Source organism: Mirounga angustirostris, unplaced genomic scaffold (assembly GCF_029215605.1).
Source record: "Mirounga angustirostris isolate CCGP_5_RB_7025 unplaced genomic scaffold, mMirAng1.0.hap1 SCAF_15, whole genome shotgun sequence".
Lineage (NCBI taxonomy): Eukaryota > Metazoa > Chordata > Mammalia > Carnivora > Phocidae > Mirounga > Mirounga angustirostris.
In genome coordinates this window covers 53,469,223-53,477,341 of record NW_026991723.1, presented here as the reverse complement: position 1 = coordinate 53,477,341, position 8,119 = coordinate 53,469,223, and positions in this window count along the sequence as shown.

Below are 8,119 nucleotides of genomic sequence, written 5' to 3'. Positions count from 1 at the left end.
AAGAAAATGAAAAGTAGTAAGGGGCTGGGAGGTGGGGAAGAGGAGGAGTAAAGAGAGCAACTCTAAAAATTCTGAACCTCATATCAAGAATGGTCAAATAATCGGACGGGGAGACAAACCATGAGAGACAATGGACTCTGAGAAACAAACTGAGGGTTCTAGAGGGGAGGGGGGTGGGGGGATGGGTTAGCCTGGTGATGGGTATTAAGGAGGGCACGTACTGAATGGAGCACTGGGTGTTATACGCAAACAATGAATCATGGAACACTACATCAAAAACTAATGATGTAATGTATGATGATTAACATAATTTTTAAAAAAACAAATGGTCAAATAAGTCACAGAGTGAACGAAAGGCCTCAGTTCCGTGTATCCTAATCATTTCCACATAACACTCCCTTGGACACTGTCCAAATGTAACATATTCTCGAACGTCCTTGTCTTTCTGCTTCAAACCAATGGATGCATCTATGAAAGTGGGGTTTAGGTTGGGTTCCTTACAGCCAATCCTCCTCTGCCAAATCCCCCAAAAGCTTTTCTTGTTTCACAGCCTGAAAGTGTCCCCTATGACATCTTCCTTTCTCCCCATCTTTTTCTAACTTTATTATCAGTATCTAAACTTACAGTTTCTAATATTCTTTAAATTACTCCATTCATGGTCTTCAAAGATTTGAATAAGTCCATTTTATCTCTCCAGTGCCCATGTTTGTTGAATTTTTATACAAATTTGCCTTACACTTTCCCCGCCTCAGTAAGGACCTATATTCTGAGCCATTTGTCTCTGTCCATCTCTACTTCCTGAATGCCTTTCCCATGCTTACTTCCCTTTACTCTCAATCTAAGAACTGTGTTCCTATGTATTTGAGTCTGCTCAGGGAAATGGCACAATTCTGCATCTCTGGTACTGATCTGGAGGTGCTGCCCTAACCTAGCTCCTGGCTTTTTGGCAATATGCTTTCTGCCCATCCCCAGAAAATCCAGGGCCTTTTGGCCAGACACACTTTTGGCCCTCTAACTACATCCTCTTGTTAAACTGCACCCCAAACACTAGAATGCAGAATTTTACATGCGTCATCACCCAATATTTCATTCTTTTGTTTTTCGATCATCAGTTAAGCTAGAGAAGTTACCAATTTCTGTCTCTGATGGCATCTATGCTATCTTGATATTCTTGGCTTTGTTAAATCTTCAAAGCCTAAAAGAGTTGGCTAAAAAGGCTAAAATCTTTCCTCACTTCCATTTACAGTCACTGGGAACATTCACTAATTTATGATTTACCTATCATGGGTTTTTCCTCCCTCTTGTGTACATTTTTATTTATTTCCTTCAAAGGTAAGTTCTAAACATCTGGGAGGAACCACTGCCCTTTTTAAGAATATTTTCAACTAAAAAAATAGGCCTTTGTTATACTTTAAGTGTTTTTTGTTTTTTTTTTTTTAGCAAGTTCTGCATGAACACCAGGTATGCTGTGCATGGGACATGGAGGTCAAGCACATAGATTCTTGTACCAGCAGCAGAGTGAGTTGCTTTCCAGTGCCCTATCAGTGTACAAAAATGGCTGTTAATCTTGCTATAGACATGAAAATTCCAATCAGCTATCCCTTGCAGTGAAACTCTTATGTTACCCATATGTTTTCTATGGAATCCTAGGGCTCAAGGAACTGATTTATTCATACTTCTTCACTTCTGAGGTCAAAGACCGTAGGTATTTGTAAACATTGGGATTCTTTACCTTCACTGTCTTTCCTGTTAAATATATCCCTCCCACAGCACAAGTAGGCTAAATAATTGATGGGGCCATTTGAGTGCAAACGATTGGTTTTAGAGAACAGATCCAGGAAGGAAAAGAGTGTAGCCCTAGCACAACAGACAGGTTTCTAGCGAACAAGATCTTAAAAAAATAGGATAATACATGATGCCATAGCAATCAAAGGACAAAACATCCCATTCTGTCATAGGTCAGAGAGATAGTTGTAGAAGATATTCTTTGACAAAGATATCACTTTGGTTAAATCCTGAAAGACAAAAAAAATGTTAGGTAGGTAGTTGAGGAAGCAAGGCATTCAAAACAAAGGGCATGTAAAATATAAAAAGAAAATTTGAGTAACCACAGATAAAGCCAGCCCGTGTGTATTGCACTAGACAAATGCTTGAGTATATGGCTGGAAAGGAAGTAAGAGACTAGATTATGAATTGCAAAATGAAATCAGTATGGACAGAGATATGCAAATAATTATGAAAGAATTTAAGCAGTAGACTCAACAAAATTAACAAATCGTTTCTGACTAAAGTGATTATAAATTTATCACTGAGCCCAAGAAAGGCTAGTTTTTTTCAAACTACTTTATGAAGGTATGACTGACATACAAAACACTATACATATTTAATATATACAATTTGAGTTTGGAGATAAGTATACACTCATGAAACCATGACAATCTATGCCATAAATATATTGATCATCTCCCAAAGTATCCTCCCACCTTCTCTATTTATTGCTCTATTTGTTCTGTGAAAACATTAAACAAAAAGTCTACTCTCTTAGCAAATTTTTAAATATACAATATTGTTAACTATAAGCACAATGTTGTATAGATTTTTAAGACTTACTCATCTTGTAGAACTGAAACTTTATACCTCCTGACTAATAACTCCTCATTTCCCTCTTCCCCTGGCTCCTGGCAACCACCATTATACTCCCTGCTTCTCCAAGTTTGATTTTAGATTGCTCATATAAGTGGTATCATCGGTGCAGCTACTAGGGAAAACAGTATGGCAGTTCCTCAAAAAATTAAAAATAGAAATACTCTATGAACCAACAATTCCCCTTTTGGGTATAAAGCCAAAGGAATTGAAATCAGGATCTTGAAGACATATCTGTACTTCTATGTTTATTACATCATTAATTTTAAGAGCCAAGATGTGGGAATAACCCAAGTGTTCAATGAATGGATAAAGAAATTTATACATATACAAGACAATATTATTCAGCCTTTAAAAAGAAGGAAATCCTGCCATATGTGACAACAGGGATGCACCTGGACGACATGATGCTAAGTGAAATGAGCCAGACACAGATGAACAAATTTGTGTATGGCTTTAAAACTAAGTATCAGAGATGAAATTTCAAGGTATAGCTGATTTATTTATTTTTAAAAAACATTTATTTATTTATTTATTTATTTATTTATTTATTTATTTATTTATTTATTTAAAGAGAGAAAGTGTGTGTGAGCAGGGGGAGGGAGAAGGACTTCCTCAAGAGAAAAAGTAAAGACAGAAAGAAAAATGGGGGAGGGGTGAAATAATTTTAAAAAACTGGAGAATTCTATCTGGCATTTCCTTTCATGAGCTAGGACTTGGAATCAGTGAGAGATGCGAGCTATGAATCCATTTTTCTTTCGACTGGGTCTCAGTGTCCCTACTTCAACTTCATTGTGGGTACTTAGTTCCTGAGTGTGATTTTAATGTCTGGTGTCTCTTTTTCATACTTCATGGTTCTTAAATCCAAGTCAACCACTTCTTTCAGGGCTTCTGAACTAAAATGGGAATCTTCAACACTGGAAGAAAACTTGGCTGTCCTAGATTTATTGAAAGTGGCACTCTCCTCGTCTACTGAGGTAAGAGCTCTAACTGATGTGAGTCAGATACTGTATGGTCAAGAGGGCCATTGCAAGTCATAGGGTCGTTATTGCTAAATTCTTTGAGCATCACTATGTGATAGCCACGATGCTAAGTGTTTACTTACCTTATCCCATTTAAATTTCACAGCCATCCTAGGAGGTGCTGGTATTACCCAGTCTTACGGATAAAGTTACCAGCTAGAAATGGAAGAATCTGAGGTTCAGAGATATTAACCAACTTGTTCAAGTTTATATAATTACTAAGTAGTCGGCCCTTAACAAGCATATAATTAATTTTCTCCAATAGTTAATAAAAATTGCTCAGGTAAGAAAGCCAATCATTGATTGGCTTTCAGATAACATTGTTTTCTGCTATTGTAACTTTGTTGTATTTCATCTTATAATAATTAGGGGGATACTAGTTGATTTTATGTCATTCCAAAACTAGGGAGCCAAAGGGAGAAATGTCTTCTGATGTTCTTGTTACCATTACCTTAAACCTAGTATTTCATGGGCTCTTATACAATAATATGCTTAACCTGTCCATCATTACAAATATCAGTTCTGGAGGGTAAAAAGATAGATGTGCAAAAACAGGCATTAGAAAGACAAATAGAAAACTTTGGTGTGAGGGCGCCTGGGTGGCTCAGTTGGTTAAGCGACTGCCTTCGGCTCAGGTCATGATCCTGGAGTCCCTGGATCGAGTCCCGCATCGGGCTCCCTGCTCAGCAGGGAGTCTGCTTCTCCCTCTGGCCCTCCCCCCTCTCATGTGCTCTCTCATTCTCTCTCTCAAATAAATAAATAAAATCTTTAAAAAAAAATAGCTCTGGGAGAACTCTATAAATTTCAACAACAAATGGAACAAAAAATCTAAGAATAACTGTGTAAAAAGGGAAACAGCTTCATTTTACCTATCATTCCTTCCCCCAAACCAGCATTGCACTTTGCCAAAGGGAACTTCCCAACTAGAAAGAAGTCCTTTTGCTAGGAAAGAAGGAGCAGAGTGAGCGACCAGCTTCCCCAGCCTTTTGGGGGATCACACAAGAGTCCCACTTCAGTTTTATCTTGCCCAGACCACCAAAACCAAGACATACAGAGATGGCTAGGGAGAAAAAAGAAAGAAAAGCAGGAGCTTTCAATGGTATCCATGCAGCAGAAGCCACCGCAACTCATAGTAACCTGCTCTGCAGACAAGTACAGCAGCTCTCACCACTGAATAAACCAAAGGTCAGCACAACTTCTAGGAATCCTGCAGATTTCACAGCTTTCACCCCACAGGTAATCATGTTCACTGATGCCACCCACAGGAGTCCTCCCAGCTCCTTACCCCCACGAATACCAGAGCCGCTGAAGTGTACTTACAGCCAGCCTAGGCCTCCACAGCTGCACAATGCAAGATGACACACCTGATCCCCATGGGTCAACCCATGCATTTGCTTGAGGCTAGCCCCTCCAGCTGTGTACTTCCACATCACCAGTCTGATGCCTTTCACTGGCCTCCAATGGTGTGTATTTGCCTGGGGGAGACTGTGCAGCCATCAGAGAGCATGCTGACAGTCAGGGCCCCTACAGCTGCTTGTGGGACCAAATCAGGCCCCGATTCCCGTCACTGGCCTGTACCACTGCACTCACCTGCAGCTAGCCCCTCTAGCTGCGCACCCGCATGCTTCTGCAGCTGTCAGTGTACCTGTAGTTGGCTCTAGCCCTTGCCCCCTGCCTGAACGCACCCACTATGTGGGTGTCTGTAATTATCCCCCACCACTGCAGAGATACCTTCAGTTGGCTTCTTTCTACAGCTGAGTGTGTGCACATGAATGACTCTGGCCACTAATGTTTCCTGCCCTTGTCCCTAGCCAGCAGCCCTAGCCAGTGCCCCTGCTAGGGAACCCAGCAGCCCTTGCATCCAATGTGGACACCCACAGTGCTGAGTAACACACAGTGGCCGATGCTGTGAACCCCAGGAACCTTAACCAAAGAGACATAATGCTTCTCTGGACCTGTTGCCACCACGTGTCCATGCACTTGGCAACATACACCACAATAAAAGAAAACTATGGGTCAATATCCCTTATGACTATAAATGCAAAAACTCTCAACAAAATATAAGCAAACTTAATTCAATAACCTATTGACAGGATTAGGTTTTTGGAATTTATTCCTCGGATGCAAGGATGGTTCAACATATGCCAATTGAGTATGACATGTCATAATACAATCAAAGGCAAAAATCATGTGATAAACTCAAATGCAGAAAAAGCATTTAACAAAATTCAACATCCTGGGCGCCTGGGTGGCTCAGTTGGTTAAGCGACTGCCTTCGGCTCAGGTCATGATCCTGGAGTCCCCGGATCGAGTCCCACATCGGGCTCCCTGCTCGGCAGGGAGTCTGCTTCTCCCTCTGACCCTCCCCCCTCTCATGTGCTCTCTCTCATTCTCTCTCTCAAATAAATAAATAAAATATTTAAAAAAAACAAACAAAATTCAACATCCTTTCATAAGAATTCTCAACTAATTAGGTATAGAAGGGGTCAATATCAAGATAATAATATGACTAGCCCATAGCTAACATCATACTCAATGGGGAAAGGTTGAAAGCTTTTCCTTTAAAATCAGGAAAAGGACAGGTGTGCCCACTCTTACCACTCCTATTCAACATTATACTGGAAGTTATAGCTATCACAATCAAGCAAGAAAAAGAAATAAAAGGTATCCACACTGGAAGAAGTAAAATTGTTTTTTTTTTTAGAATATATAAACTTATACATAGAAAATCTTAAAAACTTCACTAAAAAAGAATAAACTAATTCAGTAAATTTGAGGATACAAAATCAATAGACAAAATCAGTTGTGTTTCTATACAGTGACAAACACCTGAAAAAGAAGTAAAGAAAACATCCCCATTTACAATGGCATCAAAAATAATGCTTAGGAATAAACTTAACCAAAGAGATGAAACATCCATACAATGAAAACTACATAACTTTGATGAAAGAAATTGAACATGACATAAACAAATTCCAAGATTTCCCATGTTCATGGATAAGAAGAATTAATCTTTTTTAAATGTGCATACTACTCAAAGTGATCCACAGATTCAATGTAGTGGCATTCCAGTGGCATTTTTCACAGAAATATGGGGAAAAAAAAAAAAAAACCTAAAATTGGTATGTAACTGCAAAGACCCTGGTTAGTCAAAGCAATCATAAGGAGGAGAAACAATGGTGGGGTATCACACTTCCTAATTTCAAGCTACACTACAAAGTTATAGTAATCAAAATAGTACAGTACTGTCATAAAAAGACAAGCAGATGGAAGAGAATCAATAGCTCAGAAATAAACTGTCACATATATAGTCAAATAATATTTGACCAAGGAGCCAAGAATACTCAATGGGGAAAGGGTAGTCTCTTCAATAAATGGTGTTGGGAAAACTGTGGAAAAAGTGAAATTAGACCCCTATCTTTCACCCTCACAGAAATTAATTCAAAATAAATTTAAGACCTAAACATAAGACCTGAAACCATAAAACTCCTAAAAGAAAATGGAAAAAACTCCTTGACACTGGTCAAATAGGAAGAAAATCCTACCATTTAGGACAGCCTGGATGAATCTTGAGGGCATGTGATGTGAATTCAGATAGTGAAAGGTAAATACTGTAAGATATAATTTATAGGTGGAATCTAAAAAATCTGAACTTCTAGAAACAGAATGGTGGTTGCCAGAGGACTTGAGGGTTGAGGAAATAGGGAGATGGTAGTCAAAGGGTACAAACTTCCATTTTTAAGATAAAAAGTTCTGGGGATGTAATGTACAGTATAGTGATCATAGTTAATAATACTGTATTATATACTTGAAATTTTAAGAGATTAGATCTAAGATGCCCCCCCCCAATAAAAAGAAATGGTAATTGCATGATGTGATGGAGGGGTTAGCTCATGTTATGCTATGGTGGTAATCATTTTGCCACATATAATTGTATCTAATCAACATGTTGTACACCTTAAACTTACATACTGCTATATGTCAATTATATCTCAATAAAGCTGGAAAAAAGTATAGATTAACTTATAAAATTTTCATTCATTCTAATCATTGAGAATGAATGCTCTATCTAGATCTTTATAATGTTATCACTCCTAAAACCACAATGACTAAGGAGAGCATACCTAATTCCATAAAATTAACTCTTTTGAATGGCTCTCTGGATCTGGGTTCTACTATATTTCTATTATTCAAAGTCCAATCAAACCACAAAAATTCTTGAAGGCAAACTGGAAACTCAAGTAAAAAAAATTAGTCCTATCTTTGGCAATATATGTTTTCTAGATTGTCCTAAAAACTACTGTTTGTGTACTAGTTTATCAAATATGTTTAAATTATAAATAAAGGTGCCAATTTTTTAAATTAATGTACATGTATGATTTTGTTTTGTTTATATTATGGATGTGTGAGTGAACCACTGAACACTTAAAAAATTATGGCAACAAAGCACTTAA